Here is a 25939-nt window from a genome sequence, read left to right on the forward strand (position 1 = left end):
ACTGTGTTGGCTTACCCACGTCTGGGGTTAGTAGCTCCTCTTTTCTTGATGTTGTGTAGGGTCAGATCCCATTAAATGTATCTAATATCAGAAAGGAATTATGATTTATACATTACCATATGGATATCATCCCATGCTAAATCCCTAAGTATTATCTGAAATTAAGTCATTGTTACTGTGCAATGCTTAATTAGGGTGAGATACCCAATGCAAATAACTGTGGATGTAAAAATCCCAAACAACACCATCTGACACCTGTTAGTAAGTGTTTACACAAACTTAAAGGCGCGGTACAGTATTTTGGGTGACCAAACATTCTTATTCCTTTACTATATGGCGTCTTTAGTTATGACATGTCCAAGTTAGCTGGAAAAGCACCCATTTAGCTCGACCAAAAAATGTTTTGTTTGTGTTAAGCAAACGAAAAAAAGCATCGTTCACATAGAGAAAAAGTTATGAAACACATTAGTGCCAGATTACAACAACAATTACGATTTTGTGATGCAAAAACACAGCATAATAGCAATTTATTGACTTCATGATTTAAAGGAGAATCAATGTCATTTCTGTTTGCATTCTACATCTAATTCCCATTGACACTCCCCAACGTTTATGGAATCACATTCATTTATATATATATTTTTCTCTTTATATTAACTGCTTATCAGTGAAACTGAATGGGATGTATTTATCTTCACATCCTAGATCTGACACCCATATGTGAATCCAGAATATATCAGATGCGTTCGAACAAGTGCAGCACATTTTAAATGTATTGGAACACATTATTTGGGACTTTTCACAGGTTAATGATTTGTAATCTACAGGCACAATGAGTTGTGCCTCCTATTGTTATTTGAGCAGAGACATGCGTTTAATTTTCATTCTTTTTCTTACACGCATTCACTCATATTTGTGATAAATGGTGGTAATTCCAAATTGACCCAAATGTAGGGGTTGCTAAGCAACAGAGACCAAGCAGGCACTTCAGGTTCCCATGGGAACTATTTAAACACTCTCAAGATGGCGCTGGGCTTCCCAGTACGAAACCGATGCGTGTGACTCAAGGTCGTTTTAGTGAAGGTAAGCAGATTACTTGACCCACGGGCAGCATTGCTTTGGGACCTCGTTTGAAGTATGTATGCGTATGCGGTTGGAGCCTAAGAGCTCATCTGCAATTTGATTTATTTTCTATTTTAGTCTAAAACTTGCCATGTTAATGTAGCAGCAAAAACAATCCTGTTTTGTAAACATCGCGCTAATGCGCGTTAGAATTTCCTTTTTCTTTTCACTGCAAACAATGCAGTTTCATTCGGTGAACACAACTATATGACTTGTGTGCTGTATAGCCTCTAGTTACTAGTAATTTTTGCTGTGCTTTTGCACCACAAATTCGTAATTGTTGTTGTAACCTGGCATTAATGTGTTTTCACTGCAAACGATGCAGTTTCATCCGGTAAACACAACCATATGAAACACAACCATATGACTTGTATGCTGGATAGTTTCTAGTTAACAGTAATTTTTGCTGGGTTTTTGCATCACAAAATCGTAATTGTTGTTGTAATCTGGCACTAATGTGTTTCATAACTTTTTCTCTATGTGAACGATGCTTTTTTTCGTTTGCTTAACACAAACAAAACATTTTTTGGTCGAGCTAAATGGGTGCTTTTCCAGCTAACTTGGACCTGCCATAACTAAAGACACCATATAGTAAAGGAATAAGAATGTTTGGTCACCCGAAATACTGTACCGCGCCTTTAAGTTTGTGTAAACACTTACTAACAGGTGTCAGATGGCGTTGTTTGGGATTTTTACATCCCCAGTTATTTGCATTGGGTATCTCACCCTAATTAAGCATTGCACAGTAACAATGACTTCATTTCAGATAATACTTAGGGATTTAGCATGGGACGATACCCATATGGTAATGTATAAATTATAATTCCTTTCTGATATTAGATACATTTAATGGGATCTGACCCTACACAACATCAAGAAAAGAAGAGCTACTAACCCCAGACGTGGGTAAGCCAACACAGTAATTAGTCATAACGTTTTGGTTAAATATGTAACACCAAAAATAACTTTTTGAGATTAAATGGAACTAATGGATCAATCTTCTCTTGTTTTTACATGTCTCTCCCCGATCTTCTTCTTACATCCTTCCTCTTTGGTAAATATGATGTGATTGTTATCTTTTGTAAATAATTAATAATGCTAAAATTGTTAAAATTTCGCCTGAATTTGACGTTTTTGATTCTGTTATACCTTGATATGAAATAATATCTCATTGTTATTATTGTTTTATTACTCTATGATAGCATGCCTATACTAGCCCTGATCTGATAAAGGCCACATTAGGCCGAAACAAGTGTAATCACTACAAAGGGCAAATGTTATGATCAGTTATCGTATGATTATAATAATCATTACAAAGGGCAAATGTTATGATCAGTTATCGCATGATTATAATAAACACAATTATTATCAAAGGCGCACTGTCCTGGATTATTTTGTATGCCTTGGCATACCCTCATTACAAAAAAATTTTTGACAGGTTTTTTTTGTGGCTTACCGTCAATCCAGAGACCTGCGACAGGATATTGTATATTGTTGGAACATAAGGGGTTGTACCTGTCCCCAGTTTAATTTCATTTCTGGATGCAATCAACCATACTTTCAGCAATACGTAAAGAGTCGCCAAACAGACCAGCTGTACCTACAAGCCCAGTTCATCTTGTTACATGTTATAACTACAGCTTGGCAACCCGGCAGACCCAGTTAATTAATCATGGCAGCATATATGAAAAACAGAGAGGAAGAAACAAGGAATCTCTTTACCCAGAAGGGTGATATGACACATGCTTTTTCTAATCTAAACAAGCGACAAGAGGATCTCCGAACAAAATTTATTCGCTTGGAATGAATTTCGAAAAAAGAAATAGAAAAGTACTGGGAGAAAGTGTCATTACAAAACTACGTGAAGAATGATCAGGTACCACGAGGTCTCAGAATACTTATTTTCCCTAACTTCAATAACAATGAGGATGCCGATTTGGCAGAGGCTTGGGAAGCAAATCCCAGTAATAGTTCCATGAAGATGATGGATCTGCTAATGGAACATGCATCAAGGGAACATAAGAGGGCAATAGAAGGAATTGAGACCATTAAAAAAGAAATCAAGGAAATGAAATCAAGTGAAGAGACGAAACAAAAGAATTTTGATAAAATGTATGACATTTTACAAATATACCAAGATGAGGTAAAAATCAGAAAATTGAGAAAAAGTTACAGAGATGATCGGGATTACAAGGAGGACAGGGTTTATACTTTTCAAACAAAATATGATAGTTATACCAAATCATCATCGAAGAGTTTGACGCCTAATATATCATCTGCAAGCTCAGAAGCGGATTCAGAACTGGATACTGCTGATGCAGAAGTATTACAAACCAACAAGGACAAGGGTTACATGAATCAGATTAAGAGATACAAAAAAGGTAATAGGTACTTACCACAAAAAACGGTCTGTTTTCAGTTATCACCAATGCCAAATATACCCATACCACAGTCAGGAGGAGAGGAAGGAGGGGGGCATGTGGGCATCGCAGGACAAGAGAACAGAGCAGAAAACAAAAGACAGACAAGGGCCAGTTCGAGGGAATTCAACAAAAACAAATAAACAAAGATCTAGTATTGAATCTCTCCACAAGAAATATTTCAGACGTTGAAAGGAGGTTACTGAATAAAGGATTGTCTTTTGCACCAACGAATAAACTTAATGAGATTGACATACATATTGACTTGTTTAAATTTGTACGTAAGCTTAGGTTAAAAAAATTCTTTGCTACAAAGGTATCAACCAACTATGAACCTAAAGAAATACAGATCCCCATCTGTGAACTCACCATCAAGGACATAGAGGACACTTTTTTGTTAAGATCATTAATTGAGGATGAAGATTTTGAAATGCATAACCTCCTTCATGAATTAAGCATCAAACCAGATCTCTTAAGTACCAAGGAGTTGAAAACGAAGTCTAAATTTAACCCACAGTTGTCATCAGATAGTGTTATAGATACCTTCTATAAAGTGGTTACCCAAGACCTGTATGATATTTCAAGACGCTCAAATCAGTCAGGGAGAACAAGACATGCAGAAGACAATCTTACGAGAGGAGAAAGACAAGCCCTTAAATCATTATCAGAGGATACATCGATAGTCATCAAAGAGGCCGAGAAAGGCGGCAATATCATGATCATGGATAGAAATGACTATTTGCGGATGGCAGAAAATCACCTAATGACGCCTGGATGTTACAGACAATTACAACCAACAGATCGGCAGTCGATACTGAAACATATTGAGGAATCTATCATCCATTGGCATAGAAAGGGCCTCATCACAGATGAAGAACGTTCCTATTTTCACATACCTCATCCAGTAACACCAACAATGTATTTTTTGCCTAAAATACATAAGGACTATCAAACTATACCAGAAGGACGCGACCAATTCTAAGTGGTATTGGCTGGGTTTCAGAAAACGTATCTGAATATCTAGATGCGATCCTCAAACCATGTGCTACTCAAGTTAAATCTTACCTATGGGATTCTTCCAGTCTGATACAAACGCTACAATCATTTGTTTGGCATGATTCCTTCATACTGGCTACCTTAGATGGCAAAGCATTGTATACGTCTATACAACACAAATGGGCCTTGGCAGCAATTGATCACACCTTTAAAGATGATTACGCATTGTATTACTGTCAAATTGAGATGCTAAAAGAAATGCTGCAATCAACTTTGGACTCAAACCTATTCATTTTCAACAATTGTATATTCCAACAACTTAAGGGAGTAGCGATGGGTACCAAGTATGCCCCGTCACTAGCTAATATCTTTATGGGGATGTTAGAGGAGCATACTGTGTACCAAGATCCGGCATTCACAAATCAAGTAATCCATTGGACCAGGTATATAGATGACATATTTCTGGTCTGGGATGGGTCAGTTACAGAATTTCCGCATTTTGTAGAGAGATTGAATCATAATCCCTTTGAGATTGAATTCATGGAAAAACATCATTCCCAATCAATCAATTTTTTGGACCTTACTATTCATGTCCGAGATGATCATTTAGAGACATGGACATTCAGGAAGCCAACAGAAGTTAATTCAGTGCTACATGCACAAAGCTGTCATCAACGAGCCACCATACATAGTATACCGTATGGAGAATATATAAGAGCAAGGAGAAATTGTAAAGATGATATAAAATTCCATCAAGAATGTACTTTTTTGAGAACTCGATTTAAACAAAGAGGATACCCCAGTAAACCATTGCAACAAGCTTTCACTAAAACTAAAAACGTACTACAATTAGAAACACTAATTCCTAAACAACATATTGAAGCTAAACAGATGAAACTTATGTTTATAACCAAATTCAACCGGGATCACCAACTCATCAGACAAACTTTACAGAAACATTGGCACTTATTGAAATTGGATGAACATTTAAGTAAATTTGTTGATGATAGACCAACGATCATTTTCAAAAAAGCTAATACCATCAAGACAATCATTAGCCCATCCCTGTTACCAGATGTAACCAACAAGAGAGTAACTACTTGGCTCAATCCAATTGAGCCAGGTTTTAGAAAGTGTGGCTTTTGCACAATGTGTAAATTTGCGGCTGATAAAACAAAAAAACTTGAGGGCCGCAATGGAAAAGCTTTCACAATTACACAGGCAATCAACTGCAGAACCAAGTATGTGGTGTATGCTATAAGATGCACCTGCAGAAAACTGTACATAGGCAGCACCAAAAGAGAACTCCGGACCAGGATCCGTGAACATTTGGCTAAAATTGGTAGTCAGGACCCAAATCTACCCTTAGCAGTACATTGGCAGAAGAACCATCAATTGGACGATAAGGCCAGGATCCAATTTATAGGCCTACGACATGTTATAATGAATAAGAGGGGTGGAGACAGAGTACAAACCCTAAGACAAGCCGAAGCCAGAATAATTTGTCTTTTCAACACAACCTTGCTTGGGTTGAACTTCGACACTGAGATGGTATCATTTCTATAGTAATCAAGAGATTTTGTCATATGTATTCATGTCGCATAATAGCAATTTATTGACTTCATGATTTAAAGGAGAATCAATGTCATTTCTGTTTGCATTCTGCATCTAATTCCCATTGACACACCCCAACGTTTATGGAATTACATTCATTTATATATATATTTTTCTCTTTATATTAACTGCTTATCAGTGCAACTGAATGGGATGTATTTATCTTCACATCCTAGATCTGACACCCATATGTGAATCCAGAATATGATTTATGTCGATATTTGCGTTCGAACAAGTGCAGCACATTTTAAATGTATTTGAACACATTATTTGGGACTTTTCACAGGTTAATGATTTGTAATCTACAGGCACAATGAATTGTGCCTCCTATTGTTATTTGAGCAGAGACATGCGTTTAATTTTCATTATTTTTCTTACACGCATTCTCTCATATTTGTGATAAATGGTGGTAATTCCAAATTGACCCAAATGTAGGGGTTGCTAAACAACAGAGACCAAGCAGGCACTTCAGGTTCCCATGGGAACTATTTAAACACTCTCAAGATGGCGCCTGGCTTCCCAGTACGAAGCCGACGCGTGTGACTCAAGGTCGTTTTAGTGAAGGTAAGCAAATTACTTGGCCCACGGGCAGCATTGCTTTGGGACCTCGTTTGAAGTATGCATGCGTATGCGGTTGGAGCCTAAGAGCTCATCTGCAAATTGATTTATTTTCTATTTTAGTCTAAAACTTGCCGTGTTAATGTAGCATCAAAAACAATCCTGTTTTGTAAACATTGCGCTAATGCGCGTTAGAATTTCCTTTTTCTTTTCACTGCAAACAATGCAGTTTCATTCGGTGAACACAACTATATGACTTGTGTGCTGTATAGCCTCTAGTTACTAGTAATTTTTGCTGTGCTTTTGCACCACAAATTCGTAATTGTTGTTGTAACCTGGCATTAATGTGTTTTCACTGCAAACGATGCAGTTTCATCCGGTAAACACAACCATATGACTTGCATGCTGGATAGTTTCTAGTTAACAGTAATTTTTGCTGTGTTTTTGCATCACAAAATCGTAATTGTTGTAATCTGGCACTAATGTGTTTCATGACTTTTTCTCTATGCGAACAATGCTTTTTTTCGTTTGCTTAACACAAACAAAACATTTTTTGGTCGAGCTAAATGGGTGCTTTTCCAGCTAACTTGGACATGTCATAACTAAAGACGCCATATAGTAAAGGAATAAGAATGTTTGGTCACCCGAAATACTGTACCGCACCTTTAAGTTTGTGTAAACACTTACTAACAGGTGTCGGATGGCGTTGTTTGGGATTTTTACATCCCCAGTTATTTGCATTGTGTATCTCACCCTAATTAAGCATTGCACAGTAACAATGACTTCATTTCAGATAATACTTAGGGATTTAGCATGGGATGATACCCATATGGTAATGTATAAATCATAATTCCTTTCTGATATTAGATACATTTAATCGGATCTGACCCTACACAACATCAAGAAAAGAGGAGCTACTAACCCCAGGCGTGGGTAAGCCAACACAGTTATTAGTCATAAGGTTTTGGTTAAATATGTAACACCAAAAATAACTTTTTGAGATTAAATGGAACTAATGGATCAATCTTCTCTTGTTTTTACATGTCTCTCCCCGATCTTCTTCTTACATCCTTCCTCTATGGTAAATATGACGTGATTGTTATCTTTTGTAAATAATTAATAATGCTAAAATTGTTGAAATTTCGCCTGAATTTGACGTTTTTGATTCTGTTATACCTTGATATGAAATAATATCTCATTTTTATTATTGTTTTACTCTATGATAGTATGCCTATACTAGCCCTGATCTGATAAAGGCCTGACTACAAAGGGCAAATGTTATGATCAGTTATCGTATGATTATAATAATCATTACAAAGGCAAATGTTATGATCAATTATCGCATGATTATAATAAACACAATTATTATCAAAGGCGCACTGTCCTGGATTATTTTGTATGCCTTGGCATACCCTCATTACATATAAATTGTGGTTGAGGAAATGAGAAGTAGAGACTGAAAGTAGCATTACAGAATTAAAAATTAAAAATTTAAGAAATTGAAGGGAAGTCACGAAAAGAGGTTGAAGAAGAACACTTGAGAAGTGATGTCTAATACATCAGGCAAGAAACATGGCATAGTGGGAGGTAATGAAGTAACTTTGGATGGGAGGGAAACGGAATATGATCTGAACCATAAGAATGAGCCAAAGCGGAAGGCGGATTGAAAGAGAATAAAGGACATGAGGGAAAAAATAAACATAAAATCACAGGATATTAGATATCTTTGAGAACTAGGTCAATTGGCAGGGGCACAATTTATGAATGAAGCACGATAAGTAGTAACAATTAAAGACTCAGAACGATGTTACTATGAAACAAATTGGTATTAGACAGATTAATTGGAGAGCCAGATGGATAGAGAATACTAGAGATCTAGCTAAAGGGGAATGGACCATTGAAAAGACAATCCTGCTTAGTAAAAAAGAATAATGGAAAAGGGAAGAAGGGGTGGTCTCTAACCATTCATTGCCAATTATTGATTTATTGAATTTCATGCCCCAATTAAGAATTCTATTATACATTGTTATGGATTTAGTAGCATTTTCAGAGGAAATGGACAATGCCTCGTCTTGGGCATATTTTTACTTGAATTCAGTAAATGAGATTATTTTCCTCTAAATCGATACCATCAGGCAATGTGGATATGATCTTATTATGATTGAAACTGGGCTTCAGTCAAGGATAGGGTATGTTGATGAAGGTAATTTTATGTGAAGGGAGGTGAGAAGCATAGGAAAGTGGGATATGAAAAACTATACTCTGATTTAAGAAGTAGTGAATAAAGAAATATAGTAAGGTGAATTGGCAAACTGGAGAATACACTAGTATATAATTGTATTTGTTTGCCCAATAGACTCCAGCCAAACATTTACATTCATTAATTTCACAATGATTATGATTTTCCATCATGGAATACCAGAGGCTTAAAGATACATTTTGAGGATAGTGATTTTTTTACATTCAAGATTATGTATAACATGGTTTATTAGTACCCGGCGAGGGGGCAATCAGAATGAAAGAGCCATTCTGATTGGCCCTCGCCGAGTCGTTACCACGTCGGGAATCCCTCTGTTGGGATTCCACGGCCTTTGTACCCGGCGGGGGGGGTGGCAGCCCCTCAGCCAATGAGGAGGCTCGAAGCAGGACCATCCCCTCTCCAAGCCTCCCCAAGGCTGAGAGGCTACCTTCGCCCCCTGCCAGGGACAGAGGTAAGGCTTTTTTTGTTCCTTCCCTCCCTCCTCCCACCTCCCTGCCCTCCCCACCCCACTTACCTTCTATGGCTTGGTCCCCGACGGGGGATGATGAAAGCCTCCAGCCGTGTGAAGACTCGGAGCGGAGCCATTCCCCGCTCCGAGCCTCCACACGGCTGGAGACTTCCATCGTCCCCCGCGCCGCTAAATGGCTGGAGACTTCCATCGTTCCCCCCCCCCCCCGGGACCCAGGTACTTTTTTTTTGTTTTCTTTTTTTTTTTCTTTCCCCTCCCTTCCGCCCTCCCAACCCCACTTACCTTCTTTTTTTTCGGGAGCGGACGCGCTGGAAACGCTCTGTTTCCAGCGCATCCGGTCCCGATTTGCCGCCATGGAAAGGGAAAACGGTCTCCGTTTTCCCTTTCCATGGTGGCCATTTTCTTTGATGTCTTTTTTTTTCCCGAAACGCTGCAGCATTTCGGGAAAACATATAAAGCTTTTAGTGCCCCGGTCACGCAGTTTTTGTGGGCCGGGGTACTAATAGCTATATGTCCCTCTATATGTCCCTCGCGGCGGGGTCATTACCGACTCTATAACTATTGGCCCCGGGGCATTACCTGAGTCGGTAATGCCACGCCGCTCGGGGCATATTACTTAATTACTACCCTTCAAGAATCTTGGATGGTGGATCAGCCTGGAATTGATGGTATGCAATTAATAAGAGAATGTGCAGTACAACAAAGATTAGGAAGGCCAAAGGAAGACCTGTTAATGGCAGTGAAGGTGAAGGATTCCTCCAACATAACTAGTCCAATTTACTGATATGTAGAATCCACATTGGAAAGGAGGATATTTTATTTGTGGGTTTCCCATTAATACATTTATATGAACCAGGTGGGCCATATTGAAATAGCACTTTAGTGGCAATAACAAATATAGTATTAAAACAATACATAATACATCCAAAAACTATAGCGATAATAATGGGAACGTTAACAACTGTTGTTCGATGATTTGCCTCAGAGATTAATACAACAAAGAGATATTAATGTAATGTGGCATTTTAGCACCTGGAATGAATCACTAGAAGTGTGAGACCTTTTTATGACACATGGACGACTTTGAGGGGATAAACATTCCGAGTTAACACGTATTATAGAACAGCCGGTCTCAACAACTGATTTCCCTTGATTATAAAAATGCAATAAATAAGTCAGAAAGTGACCATTTACCATAAACATGAAACTATCATGTTAGATCATTGCTTCAATTGCCATATATCAGTGTCTTAATTGGTATGAGTATTGTGTGTTGGAATGTAGATTGTGAGCGGGGCAGACAAGCCTGAACATATATATAGCAGATCATAACAAGGCGTAGCAAGACTCAGGAAAACACATGAAAGGCCTCACAAATCTTTAGAAGTCAAAGAAACACATGGAAAAAGGTCTTGCAAACTTGTGTCATCCACATGCTTCGACCCTAAGCCTCTTGCACACAGGTCCCATTTCAATTTCTCACATTGCCACTGTCAGACCGTGACATCCCCCTCTCTTTCTCTCACAAATAGATGCATTTTACCCTATGTGCCACAAGGATCTGGGAATTGGCAGATGTGGGAAGGGGTCAGTCTGGAGACACCACTCATTACTGTCAAGTTGGAACAGGGTAAACTTCTGGACAAGTCAGATCAATCAAGTTAGCTAAGGCGGCGGTCAAGACTAGTTCTCAGGAGGGTGAGGGTGACTGAAAGACCTCAATGAGCACGCAGAGCAAAGGATACTTACCCAAAACTCCCAGTCAGGTGTAGATATATTAAAAATACAAATACATTTATTTCAAGGCCTTTGAGTTTCAACACACAAATCAAATCACAGTAATACTTTTAGACCAATGGGGTCTAAAGGGTTAATGCACAAAATGGGTCTGCAACCTACAAGGGGAAGGAAACAGGCAGTGCAAATAGTCTTTAGCCCCTTCTGCATCCAAAACACTCCTAACTAAGAGGCAGTCCAATCCCTAAGAAGAGGGATTGCTCAAATGTACTTGCACTGCTGGCGCATGCAGTAGTTCAAATGGGCATAACGGGTTCTCTTCAAGGGTCTATAGCAGCTCAGGAAGGTGGGTGAGGTGATGAAGAATAGGTTCCCACTCTTTGAGGAGGGCCTCCACTTGAGGGCAGAGTCGATTCCAAGAGTTGGGAATAGTTTGCTAGTTCGCATTAGCAGTGGAAAGGAGAGGGGCCCTCAAGGGCCACTCGTGCATAAATATGGATGGATGCGCTAAGGGCCGCCAGTTAGGGTTGTGATTACTCACTGAGCCCCGGCGCACTCTGGAGCAAACTTCGGCAGTCGAGTTCACTTCGGTTGCAGGTTCAAATGCGGCAATCTCACGGCTCTACGGCTTTCAGCAACAAAGTTACAGCGTTGATTCCCCTACAGGATAGTGGCAATTTCTCTGCTCCTGGTGGATGGATCAGGCTAGTTCCGCTGCAGCAGGCTTCATGCCACAGAGGACCACAGCTGCAATAAACTTGCAAAGTTCGTCACCACGGCTGGGCGACAAGGCAACCGCGTAAACACCAGTTCGGGCACACTCACTTTACTCCAGACCTGGGAACGCCGTGTACAGAATTCGGTGTGAGAGTGCCGTGAACAAAAACATTGCGATGTGTCAAATTTCAAGTGCCTCCCCGAAACGGCGGGAGTATCAGAGCCCGTCTGTGCAAGCTGGTCAGTCCACTGGATGGCCCAGGGACACTTCCGAAAAAGCTTACCTGCAGGTTAGGATGAAGGTGCCGAGACTAGTTGGTCCCACTATTCCAATGGGTCGAAGCGCCTTTGCAGACCTTCTAGGATGATCAGATGCAGAGGGGTCCAGCGGGACGACAGCAGGCTCAGGGTGCCAAACCTTCCAGCGTGTCACCAACGGTTCCTCGAGTCGGCTTCTTAGTTTCAGGATACTTGGATCCTATCCTTCATTCAGTGAGATCTCCAAAGATCGACATGGTATGGGTGTTTGGGGCCTTCTCTTATCCAGATTCTCCATTGCACCAAAACGAAGAGGACCCAATGGGAGATCTGCTCCCATACAGGCAACCCATACGTGGACCAATCATGGACCAGGGTGGTCCCAGGCATTCACAGCACTCCAGACCCTCTGGCACAAAGGGTGTGTATTGGAACCAGACGTTCCAGCCCACAACCTGGAAGCACACACACAAGGCATGCAGAAGCCCATGAAAGCTTGGCACTTCGCGGGAAAATGCATGCCCAAATAAGGACTGACCTGGGTCAGCTCAACCTGTGGAAGGTGAAGGGGCAAGAGGGCCAAAGAACAGGACAAAGAACCTCGTGGCGTTTCCATTTTGGAGCCAGGCCACATAACCGTGCCTAACGTGCTAATCACGGTTTACCTGGCAAGAAAGGGTTAAGAATATGCAAAATGATAAGCTGCCACCAGCCCTGTCCAAGGCACATCTGCACTTCTCCTAAAGAAGAGTATGGAAAGTATCTAGGGCCTTTGGAAATTACTAGACCCAAGTGCACTGTACTGTAAGGTACATTGTACACATGTTACATGTTGCAGAAAAGTTGCAACCTGGACAAGGACTAAGGGAAACAAAGACTCCCAGTACTGACTCTCTTTAAGGGCATGTCAGTTTCCCCAGAAAAAGTGAGCGAAAAGCCCAGGGGAGTGCAGCAGAAGGCTGTGCTCCTCTGGTAAAGTCATACTATGGTGTTCAGACATCAGCAAAAGGTTGGGGGGTACACAACTGGAGGGACAATTACACATAAATGGGAATCTTTCCTAACAATTACCATAAGTTAAGTGGTAAGGGTTACAGCAGGCAATATGTGCTGCTTCAGAGAAACAGTTGCATGAGACCTCAAGACACCCCTTTCAACTTTATTAGAATGTGGTTTGGCAGGATGAGTGCCACATCAAACCTCACTCTGACTTGCTTAGGTGCTGTGCTCAGTGACCACCGAGGCCAGATGTGCCCAAACTATGCCTATACATTGCTACATTCTTTTTTACCATGGATTATAATCACATCTGTATCCAGAGCTCACAAGTTGAATATACGTCTGTATTAAAACAGTTCACTTGTTTGCATAAGTCTACACCAAGAAACTACAAACATCCTTTTAGCCCTGAATTATGGGAAGCCAAGAAAACTTTAAGAAAAGACTTAAAAATGATAAGAAAAGCCGGTGGACAAAATCAAATTCTGCAGATAGCCCGGCGACGCCTACGCTACCGCAATTGGTTAAAGTCCTTTAACATCATACGAGGACAAGAACAAGCCGAACTGATGCAGCGCCTTCTGGTCCAAAAAGACACCCGAAATATATGGAAAATCATCAATTCCGGTCATCTAAATCAAATGAGCACCCTAACAAATGGCGTAAACGCTGCGTCTTGGGTGAAACATTTTACAGCTGTCTTTAATAATGATAATAAAACTAGCTATAGCAACCCGATTCTAGAAACCGGAAATTGGGATGTTATTGAAGAGGTTGATGACATTGTGAAGGCAATTCAAAAACTAAAGTCCTCACGGGCTGCAGGCCCTGACGGGATTTCAAATCTGATGTTAAAATTGAATAAAGAAAACTGGGCGAAATTTATCAAGGCGCTATTCGACCACATTGCAAAAACTGCAACGATTCCCGACTCTTGGACCAGTGCAATCATAGTTCCCGTGTTTAAAAAGGGCAGCCGCGACGACCCGGCAAATTATCGCCCAATAGCATTGCTAGACACAATGGGGAAACTATTTGCCACTTTTCTCCAAAGGAAACTAGCCCTGTGGGCCGAAGACGCCGAGCTGTACGACGAGAGACAAACAGGATTCACAAAAGGAGTTGGGGTAGAACTTAAAGGGATGGTCTAGTAAAACATTTTATTTAAAAAATAGATAGGCAACATAAAAAAAAAAATACTAGCATTCTCCGTTTTAAAACTTCCTATGTAAAATTTTGAGCTATTCAAGCTCAAAATTCGCAAAAGCAAGCACATGGGCGCATCCATTTTGTGAAATGGAGGCCCTCCTGTGCTGGCTTTTGCGGCACTAATGAAGGAAAAGCCAGCCAGCTGTAGTAAACAAAGGCTACCGCTGGGTGGCTTTCCCTTCATTAGTGCTGTAGGCGGAGGACGGGGACCGGAGACCAGAGCAGGAAAGCTGCAGCTGAATCTCGGTAAGTGCTATTTATTTATTTTTTTAAAATAAGCACTAGCTGCGGTTTTCTTTCTAAGTTTTCCAGGCTGGAGGAGCCCGGAAAACTTAGAAATAAAACTGCAGCTTTAAAAACGTTGTATTTATGTTTGCGGTCGCTTTTGAAGCGACCGCAAACATAAATACAACGTTATTGTGTTGGAAAACGCTGCGGTTTTTCTTTCCAAGATTCTCAGGCTCCTCCGGCTCGGAGGAGCCTGAGAAACTCGGAAAGAAAAACCGCAGCGTTTGCCAACACAACCGCGTTGTTTCTGCCTGAATCTGCTTTACCATTTGGGGCTCTCGGGCTAGCCCCAAATGGTAAAGCAGATTCAGGCAGAAACAACGCAGCATTGCAGAAAACAACCGCGTTGTTTCTGCCTGAATCTGCTTTCCCATTTGGGGCTCTCGGGCTCCCCACGGGGAGCCCGAGAGCTCCAAATGGGAAAGCAGATTTAGGCAGACAACGCAGCATTTAGCATTTCCCATTTGGGTCTCTCGGGCTCCCCACGGGGAGCCCGAGAGCCCCAAATGGGAAATCAACTGCAGGTAGAAACACTACTCGGCATGTAAACATAACCGCGTATGTTTCTGCCTGCTGTGGCTTTCACTTTGGGTCTCCGGTGCTCCCCTGGGAGCACCGGAGACCCAAAGTGATAGCCACAGCAGGCAGAAACACACGCAGTTGTGTTGGAAAACGCTGCGGTTTTTCTTTCCAAGTTTCTCAGGCTCCTCCGAGCCGGAGGAGCCTGAGAAACTTGGAAAGAAAAACCGCAGCGTTTTCCAACACAATAACGTTGTATTTGTTTGCGGTCGCTTCAAAAGCGACCGCAAACATAAATACAATGTTTTTAAAGCTGCGGTTTTATTTCTAAGTTTTCCGGGCTCCTTCAGCCTGGAAAACTTAGAAAAAAAAACGCAGCTAGTGCTTATTTTAAAAAAATAAATAAATAGCACTTACCGAGATTCAGCTGCAGCTTTCCTGCTCTGGTCTCCGGTCCCTGTCCTCCGCCTACAGCACTAATGAAGGGAAAGCCACCCAGCGGTAGCCTTTGTTTACTACAGCTGGCTGGCTTTTCCTTCATTAGTGCCGCAAAAGCAAAAGCCAGCACAGGAAGGCCTCCATTTCACAAAATGGATGCGTCCATGTGCTTGCTTTTGCGAATTTTGAGCTTGAATAGCTCAAAATTTTACATAGGAAGTTTTAAAACGGAGAATGCTAGTATTTTTTTTTTTATGTTGCCTATCTATTTTTTAAATACATTTTTTTACTAGACCATCCCTTTAATTTGATGCTACTAAGTCTGGTCAAACTTGATGCAATAAAACGTAAAAAAAAGACTGTTTTTAGCATTCATTGACCTAAAACAAGCTTTTGATAGTATCAATCGCCAACTACTCTGGCAGAAATTGCAGAGCTGGGGTTGTCCAAATGAGTTACTTGCTCCTCTGATAGCTCTGCATACAAACACCAGCATTCGCGTACGCCTTAACGCAGAGGGAGAACTCTCAGAAGAAATTCAAACAACAAAAGGAGTAAAACAGGGTTGTCCTCTTGCTGCTCTGCTGTTCAAACTCTTCATAGCAGATCTTCCTGTTGCTCTTGCACAATCCCGGTCATTCCCTCCGAAAGTAAATGGAAACCATGTAAGACATCTAATCTATGCCGACGACATAGTGCTACTCGATTACACAGAAATAGGTCTTCAAGGACTGTTGCGAGCCTTGCAGAATTATCTATCGGCCAATTTTTTTACCATAAACGCAAGCAAATCTCAAATTGTTGCAATAGGCCTTAAAACCAAATCGAAGATCGACATTTTCAGGTGGAAGGTGTATAATGAGACACTATCGAGAACTGATGTAATTCGTTACCTGGGAGTGTCTTTCAACATCTCCAATAGAGAATGGAGCTGGATAAATGAGATCTTATCTCATATGAACATTTTTGCGTTACAAGGATTAAAATTGCACGCCAAATATGGAAAATTCTCGCTGCAACCATTAGTCGCCTTCTATCAGCAAAAAGTGACACCAGCAGTATGCTTTGGTTGTGAAACAGGGTGGAACATTAATGCAAGCCTTTGGACACAGCTAGAAGGCCTGTTTTGGCGCAAAGTCCTTAAACTCCCAAGATATGTTTTAATGGTGGCATTAAGGCACGAGTTAGGTCTCGAATCATTACACTCTTTAATACAGTGGAAATCAATTTTACTCCTGCGGAAAATGAGACTATTTCCGGTAACAAAAGCATATCGAATTTTAAATAACAAAAGCAATGATCCTTCAGCGTGTCTATTAAATAGCTGGGAAGCGGAAATAATGGCTATTCTAGATAAGGCAGAACTGAAAATGTCTTTAGTCATCAACATCCCACAACTGGCAAAAGAAAAATGTAGGCAATGGAAGTGGATTGTGAATACAGAAAAACGCACTGGCCACTGCAATAGACTTAGGCCTAACATCACAAAAAGTAGGAGAATTGCCTAAATACCTCACCAAATTCCCATCGGATTATCACCGAAATCAGTTCTTGAGATTACATCTCAATCTTTACCACACGCGCGAACGACTGATGAAAATAAAAGATCCAACGACTACAAACAACATCTGTCGATTCTGCCAGAAAGAAGAAGAATCTATCAAACATTTGCTGATCGAATGCGTAGAGATTGCAGACCAACGCTCCCTGCACCTGGAACGTTATGCACCTAAAGATGGAAACATGCTCGAATGGTGGAGCTACATGATAACAGGAACAAACGTGCAACTAACGTGCGACGTTATCAACTTTATGGACATGATATTATCAACAGAAACATGATAGTAGTTGAAAAATCTGCATGGGGTAAATTGTAGATGGGAACATATGTCTAGCACCTTGTTTAAACGAGTGCTGTCCGTTATAATCCTGCCTGTCTATGTGACATGTGAACAGTCTTTTCCTTCTTGTCTTTCCTTTTTGGTCCTATGGGCCTCATTACACGGATGGCGGTGGACCAAGGTGCTATGCCGGTAAAATACCGGCACCGCCTTGGTGGAAAGGGGAATTACCGCCCTATTCCAAGGTTGGTGGGGCGGTAATTCCCCTTTCCCCCATTGCCCTTCCCCATTCCCATTTTTGCCCCATAGGGCATAATGGGAATGGGGAAGGTGCTAATTACGGCACCGCAAATTGTGGTACCGTAATTAGCTCCCTGGTCCCTTTGCGGGTTGGTTTTTAACGCCTGCAAAAAGCAGGCGTTAAATTCCCCAACCTGCAAAGGGACCTCGTAGTAAGGCGGTAAGAGTTTACCGGTACCGGTAAAATACTGGTACCGGTAAACCCTTACCGCCATCCGTGTAATGAGGCCCTAAATCTAGCTTATTCTTTTTTTTCCTTGTTTTATCCTTGGGATTAACAGCGATCGTCCTATTTATTCATTTTTCTCTTCTTTCTGCTGCAGCCTAGCTGTGTGAGAGCTAGCTAAGGACTTTGGTACAAGTTCGTACAAGGTTGACAAAAAGTTTGTTTTGTTTTACAAAAGTGTGTCAATATAAAATAAATTAAAAAAAACATTCTTTTTACATCTGATGCTTCTTTCATCAATTTCAAATCGTCGTTCGTGCCATGTAATTTTCTGATGAATTTAAATCTAGACGGGCGTCATTGCATTTCTTTTCTAATAACAATGTGAGAAACTGCCTTCAAGCCCATGGCCCCCTCACAGGCAGAGAGAGGGAGCTGGGCTGCCATACCTCTCTTCTGCTGACACATCATCCCTACTTCCCCTCTGCCTCCCTGCCTGTCGCCCTCCCAAACCCATCTGCATTCTTCGGCTGGTACCTGCACAGTCCTTACTCAAGAGCCAAATGGATTAGTTGTGCCACTGCTTGATTCATGCAGCCACGCCAAGATCCAGGGGTGAATATAGGGGTCACATATGGCCCCTGGCCTGCTGAACATATGATTTAAGGGTACATGAACCTTTCAGATGGACTCCCCAGTGATATCTCACTCATCCCATATTTGGTGGACTCTTCAGTGACTGACTTGATCCTTAATGAATGTACCCCAAACTGTTATTGCTCATGTCACCGTTTCCTTGTGTGTTCCTTTATAGCCTCAGAACTTGCCCGCTGGTTAAATCCTGCCTGCCCCTTTCCCATTGCCCTGCACCTTAATTCATGATCTCTATGCTTTCACAGCACACTCTGCTGCATGGACTGACTCCCACAATGGGTCTCGCGTTTCCCTACTAATCTTCACCCTGGCCCAAATTGCCCTGCCTTGCTTGCCACAAAGCATATCATGAAAGTCCAGGCCTGACACCCTATTGTTGCCTATGCCATCTGACATCCTAAGGTCGCGAAAAAGCATCAAGCACGCTGTCCTGAAGAGCCCTTTTCCGTTGGAAGGTAGCAAAAACCACACACGATGTATACTATAACTTTCAGTAGATTCACCATAATTGCACACTCATTTCCCTTGCCCAGCCATTGTTGTGGCCCTGGCCACCAGGACAAGGAGGACCAGGACAGGCGAGCGACTCCGGGATATCGATTGTCGGGGATGGAGCCGAACACACAGTAAACTTCCCTTTATTCCCTCTATAACGTTCTCTGTCAGCTCTGATAGCCCCTCCTCGTCCTCCCTCATCTCCATACCCAGTTCCTCCTCTACCTCCTTTAAGGTCATCCTCAGCTTAAGGAGGACTGTCATTTATCACTCTACATCATCTCCTGTAGTTTCCTGGCCCTTTGGCACTCCTCTTCTAATGTTGTCACGTTTCCCTCTCCTTTTGGTATCCTTAGCTTCCTCCATTTCATTTCCTCATTTTGATCCTCATCTTCTACTGTCATGCCTATTAGATCAGTCGGTAGACCTTGTGTTCTGTCCTTGTGTCTCTTTTCCATTGGTGTTCCTTTCCCATTGTTGTCTCTTCTGCGGCAGCTCTCTGTTCCTTCTGCCCCTGACTCTTTTATTTACGCTGTTTCTATTCCTTTCCTTTAGAAGCATCCCCATCGGCTTAATCCTTAGCTTGGTCCTTATCACCGAAACGTGAGTTGGTGCTGGTGGGACTTCACTGGGCAGTGGTGGATCTGCGGGTTGCTGTGGAGTACCTTTTGTCCTCTCACTCGGAGTGAGGTGTCTGAATGGTGGAGGGTGTTCCCTTTCTTGGAGTGCTGAAGTGGGAAGTCCTACACGTTCAGTATTTTTCAGCATGTTCTTCTTTGCTAGTGTTCTCTGGACGAGTGCTCTCTCTGGCAGCTTCTGCCTGTGCTTTCTTTTTGGGCTTTCTCTTGTGTTTCCTGAAGCTTGGAGGTCTTTGGGGTATTTTTCAAGGTGGAGGCTGTTATAATTGTTGACTAGAGAGCAGTCCCGGATGAGTGTGCAGTGGTAATCTCCCTTTGTTGCGGCAGACTTCCCTCTAACTAGTGTGCGGTAAACTGCTGACTGTTCTGAGGCAAATTGCCTTCTCTTGCTCTGGGCAGATTGCCTTAGTATTCTGTTTTGGAGTGGATTGCCTTCTTTTCTTTGGGCTGATTGCCCTTTCTCATGCGGCGGACTGCTGTCGGTTTTGAGGTGGATTGCCTTCTTTTCTTTGGGATGATTGCCCTTTCTCATGCGGCGGACTGCTGTCGGTTTTGAGGTGGATTGCCTTCTTTTCTTTGGGCTGATTGCCCTTTCTCATGGGGAGGACTGCTGTCGGTTTTGAGGTGGATTGCCTTCTTTTCTTTGGGCTGATTGCCCTTTCTCATGGGGAGGACTGCTGTCGGTTTTGAGGTGGATTGCCTTCTTTTCTTTGGGCTGATTGCCCTTTCTCATGGGGAGGACTGCTGTCGGTTTTGAGGTGGATTGCCTTCTTTTCTTTGGGCTGATTGCCCTTTCTCATGGGGAGGACTGCTGTCGGTTTTGAGGTGGATTGCCTTCTTTTCTTTGGGCTGATTGCCCTTTCTCATGCGGCGGACTGCTGTCGGTTTTGAGGTGGATTGCCTTCTTTTCTTTGGGCTGATTGCCCTTTCTCATGCGGCGGACTGCTGTCGGTTTTGAGGTGGATTGCCTTCTTTTCTTTGGGCTGATTGCCCTTTCTCATGGGGAGGACTGCTGTCGGTTTTGAGGTGGATTTCCTTCTTTTCTTTGGGCTGATTGCCCTTTCTCATGCGGCGGACTGCTGTCGGCTTTGAGGTGGATTGCCTTCTTTACTGTGGGCAGATTGGCCTTCTGTCCTTTGGGTGGAGTGCCTTTTTTCATGCGGCAGGCTGCCGTCTTTTGCACTTATTCCGTTAATTCTGCTGAGTGCGTGCTCGTGCCGCTAGATTCTGTGGACAGGTGTGGGCGCCAGGCCAGAATGTTTCCCTCTTGGGCGGCGCAGTAATGGAGGTTGTGGCACTTTTCCCTATGTCTCCCGCTACGGCTGGATGTGGCCCAGTGCGGCAGTCTGTCCGATGTCAGTGGTGTCTGCCGGACGGAGCTGTCAGGATGACGGTGATGCCGGCTTCACGTAGGCAGCAGATTTCCGTTGCTGTGCAGAGGAGGCAGCAGGCTGTGATGCCAGGGTGGAGAGAGGAACTTCTCGTGTTTTGGGGGGAAACATGGGTTCTTCCTCACTTCTCGTCACCAGTTGTTGTGTCCCTGACCCCAGGGACAGTGAGCACCAGGACAGACGGAACGATGCTCTGGGATATCGATTGTGTGGAAATCAAATAACAAGGACGCAGCCGGACATACAATAAACTTCCCTTTATTCCCTCTACAATGTTCTTTTCCCGGGCTCTGATAACCCCTCCTCTTCCCATCTCATTCCCATACCCAGTCCTTCCTCTTCCTCCTTTAAGGTCGTCCTCGGTTTAAGGGGGACTGTCCTTAGTCACTCTATAACAGTCATCTAGCAGCGAGCGGTGAAGCCAGGACTTCCTGACAGTTTGGGCCTGCGCCATATGAATGCAGGTCTAAGACAGGAGTCCCTGTAAACCAGAGGAGGTGCATTTTGTTTGGTTGGAACATTTTCTTAAACACGTTTTAGTCGTCCAGGCCAAAGTTTGAGCTTTTATAAGTTCTGTATACCTGAACCAAAACGCTTAACTGCACATTTCAAACTATGCCCCACTTTCATTCTATAAAAAAGAAAAGTTATGTGAGCACAAAAAATGTATCTTCACTTGGTTTTACTGCTTGATTTCCAAGACACACAAGATATGCTTTGTGAGAAAAAATGTTTAAGTGCTACAAAAAACGAAACTGCTTTTGCAAGTCAAAAAAGCAGACATTAAGGAAAAAACAAACAATTTAGAAAGCAAAATGATCTACTGTGTGGTTCCATCCGGTTCAAATTTAAAAGTATACATTGCTAACTCTGGCTGTGTGGGAGTTTTGACAACAGTGCACCCACTGCAGTGTGAATTACTCAAACATAGGCCTTAAGGAAGTAAATTCATGTTATACATGTATCAGTGAGAGGCATTGAGTCACACACCGCATTCAGGAAAGCAATAAAACACTGTTGTTTGTGCAGAATCAGGTGCTAATCACCCAGTTATCATGCATGTACAATACATGTATTACTGTATTCCTTAAGGAACATGCTCCCTGTAACCTATGCAATACCTACTGTTCACGCAACTAAGACATCTTCTTGAAACAGCGCCTTGATGCCTCTGGGCTGTGGGCACTTTACAAATTCAAAAAATAAAATAAAGTGTGTACTCATTATCTTTTGAGCACCAGAGCAATTCGTCAGCTAAAGTATAATGTGAATCGCGGTGGCTACTGTGACAAAAAAACGTGTGTAAGCAGAATGGGGTTGATATTCTACAACAAAATCCCATGGTAAAACTATATTGGCATGTTGTTTTTATTGTCAAATCTGGTTGCAATATCATATCAAGTTTACAATTAAATGCTGGGTAGACATGAATGCAAAGTCCCTTGTATCCAAAGATATTGTTGTGCTATGCTCAGAATTAGCCCCTTAACTGTTGGGCCATTATGCAAGTCTATGCAAGTAGGACGAGCATACTAATGACCAATCTTGATTGCCGGTACCAAAATGTGCCTCTCTGTGGTTATAGATGAGATAGTACGAGGATGAGTCATCCTACAGCCCCTTCTCGCAGAACCGACACAGTGGCTGATATTCACATTGTGAATGGAGAGGTTCTACCCAAAGCGGAGCAGCGGAGCCTGGGCAGCTCTGCATGATTAGCCACGAGAAGATACTAGTAACCAGGGCCCTTTGATCTCAAGGAAGGAGGATGCATATTCATGGAGCTGAGGCAGAATTTTATCTCCTAGAGAGGAACGATCCTTAACACCATTTTGTAAACTCCTAGCACGCTGAGTTTATGTCTCACAGGAACTCTTTTGGGAGCAAGGCACTCTGGGAATTGTTGCAAAAGAGGGAGGGCAATCCACTGGGGAGGTGTCCCCGCTGTATCCTAGCAGGGGGTTCGGAAGCCACCAATCCCCTCCTATGATTACATTATAAATGGAGTGGGAGAGCCGCAATATGCTGGTTGCCTGTTGGAGCTGTCCACAGTTCAAAAGTCGCCTTCTATAGGAATGAAGCCATCTGATCAGATGAGGGAGAGAGCGACCTGTCCCATAGGACCCCTTGATCCAGGAGACCTGAATACCTGGGTGCCCAGGGGGCGAGAGTGTGTCTGGAGGTTTCTCAGTGCACATAGGTTGAGGGGGAAGTAGCAGAAGAGAGTTCCAGATTTGTGTGGTTTGCTGGAAGACCTCGCAAAGCCGCTCCTTCCAAGGCATTACCTGTGGCAACTGCTGCTCCTCAACAGGCACAACACTAGGACACCAAACCAGGTGGGAGACGTCCAGCAGCTCTTGAAGTGTGGTCAAGATGTGATATGACCTCAAGCACTCGACCACCTCCTGAGCTCCGGGCCAGGTTGGAGGCGTCCAGCAGCTCTTGAAGTGTGGTCAAGATGTGATATGACCTCAAGCACTCGACTACCTCCTGAGCTCCTGGCCAGGTGGGAGGCGTCCAGCAGCTCTTGAAGTGTGGTCAAGATGTGATATGACTTCAAGCACTCGACCACCTCCTGAGCTCCGAGCCAGGTTGGAGGCGTCCAGCAGCTCTTGAAGTGTAGTCAAGATGTGATATGACTTCAAGCACTCGACTACCTCCTGAGCTCCTGGCCAGGTGGGAGGCGTCCAGCAGCTCTTGAAGTGTGGTCAAGATGTGATATGACTTCAAGCACTCGACCACCTCCTGAGCTCCTGTCCAGGTGGGAGGCGTCCAGCAGCTCTTGAAGTGTGGTCAAGATGTGATATGACTTCAAGCACTCGACCACCTCCTGAGCTCCGGGCCAGGTTGGAGGCGTCCAGCAGCTCTTGAAGTGTGGTCAAGATGTGATATGACTTCAAGCACTCGACTACCTCCTGAGCTCCTGGCCAGGTGGGAGGCGTCCAGCAGCTCTTGAAGTGTGGTCAAGATGTGATATGACTTCAAGCACTCGACTACCTCCTGAGCTCCTGGCCAGGTGGGAGGCGTCCAGCAGCTCTTGAAGTGTGGTCAAGCAGTGAGATGACTCCAAGCACTGGACCACCTCCTGAGCTCCGGGCCAGGTTTTATGTGTTGAGCCACATAATAGAGCCAGTTGACACTAACCAACTTGAAGCGAGTCTGCAGTCTGTTCAATTCTTCATGGATGGTCTGGACTTCTTTGTCATGGAGTATAGTTTGTTACCCTAACATGTTAAATTACCATCTGGCCATCCTGTCTTTTAATGTGCTATGTCCCACGCTATGTGCCATGTTATGTTCTGATGGTGGATTGCCATCTGGTGAGGGTGTGGAAGCCCTGGCTTTTCTGACTTGTATTATAATAACATGTTGCAGGTAATTCTGTTTCTGAAAGGGGAGTCTGATAATCATGCACCCTTTTCATAAAGTGTCAGGTCCAAAGCATAGTACATAAATGTCAACCTGCCACATCAGTCTCCTAACAACTGCAGCACCTTCTCTCCAGTGGACCGGTTCAAAGTTCACATGTGCATTCCTCATAATTGCTGTGGCCCAGAGTTGTTGCAGGTAGAGGCTGCATTTAATTACCACCCTTCTGATGCAAAATACAATAATTGTTGCCCTTATCTGCCTGCTGACAGAGCAAACTCTAAGACTAAGCTATGCCTGGTTACAGTATAGTCACTGATATGAGCACACAGTTATTTGAAGCCACTCATTCATGTGTTAACCCTGTGAGCCCAGGCAGATATGTGAGGGCAATGTGTCAATGGAAGCCTGGCTGTCTGGACTGCTTATGAAAAGGATCTCTCACCAGGACATCTCCTGGATATATGGCTTTCAAAGGGACACTCACATAACAAAGGCCGATCTCACACTAGGAGGTTGCACACCAAAAGGCTTCTGATGTTGCAGGCAGAGTAAGTGGTAGGGGTTAGAAAAAAAGTGGAGTAGAGGTCCACCATCTTGGTTTTCTGAGGGGTTCTCTTTCCTTCATGTCCCCTCCATTTCCTATGGAACAAGGCACTCTGGGGTATGATGATAGATAGCAGGGCTCGCTTGTTAACGCAACACGGAATGAACCCCTAAAGAGAAAGCTTTCTTCTGTCCAATCCATTGTGATCTTTTGCCTTTATGACAAAGTGGTCTCCCATTACTTCCTTGATTCATTTTGGACTTTTCAAGATGACAAGACAAATCCACTGATCCTCTATTGGGAGTGCAGTCCATTCCAAGGTCCTCCAACAGTGAAGTCAAGATAGAAGGCATCCAATGCAGAGATCTCTGTCCCCTAACTATCTGCCAGAAACAGTAGGCTCCCTTATATTAAACCAAGGTCTGCCCCTCTGCCAGCTGCACTGCAACCAGGTTCTTCACTGGAGGTGAAAGATCCCCTGTTGGATAGGAGTGCAGAATGAAATGACTTACATTGTCCCATGAGACCCTGGATTAGGCCTTCTAGCAACCCAGAAGTCAACAAACAGCTCTGTGACCTGATTGCCACATTTAACTGTTTGTGAGCCACAACAACACAGACCTCACCTACCTGTCCCAAGCTTCTTTGTGCCACGTGCCATTGTTGCTTCAACCACACCATACGTTGGACACGGTCGTCATTCACTAACCCATCACCTCAGAAAGCTTATAGAAGCCTGGCTCAACACTGTTGAGTCCCGAAAGACAAGAATAAAGTACTGTGAGGAATCCATGTCCCCTGGTCCAATTTCTGAAAGCGTAGCGACTTTTAGGCCTCCCTTTGCACCTGAAAAGATATATCCTTTAAAGTGACATTCTGCAAGTGCTTGACTGAATACCCCTGCTACTGTATGAGGTGTGCTATTCTCTACAAG

At 43.0% G+C, this 25939-nt stretch overlaps 1 long non-coding RNA gene across 1 annotated transcript in view; it reads left to right on the forward strand.

Moving 5' to 3' along the window:
- The first annotated feature begins 1032 nt into the window (after positions 1-1032).
- LOC138579523 (uncharacterized) overlaps positions 1033-25939 on the forward strand; it is a 136014-nt gene continuing 111107 nt past the window's right edge. The window contains exon 1 of the long non-coding RNA XR_011304036.1: positions 1033-1083. This is a non-coding gene — a long non-coding RNA (uncharacterized lncRNA). The remainder of the gene's footprint in view (positions 1084-25939) is intronic.

The sequence above is a fragment of the Ambystoma mexicanum genome, chromosome 3p, assembly GCF_040938575.1.
Source record: "Ambystoma mexicanum isolate Mex_15411 chromosome 3p, UKY_AmexF1_1, whole genome shotgun sequence".
Classification (NCBI taxonomy): Eukaryota; Metazoa; Chordata; class Amphibia; order Caudata; family Ambystomatidae; genus Ambystoma; species Ambystoma mexicanum.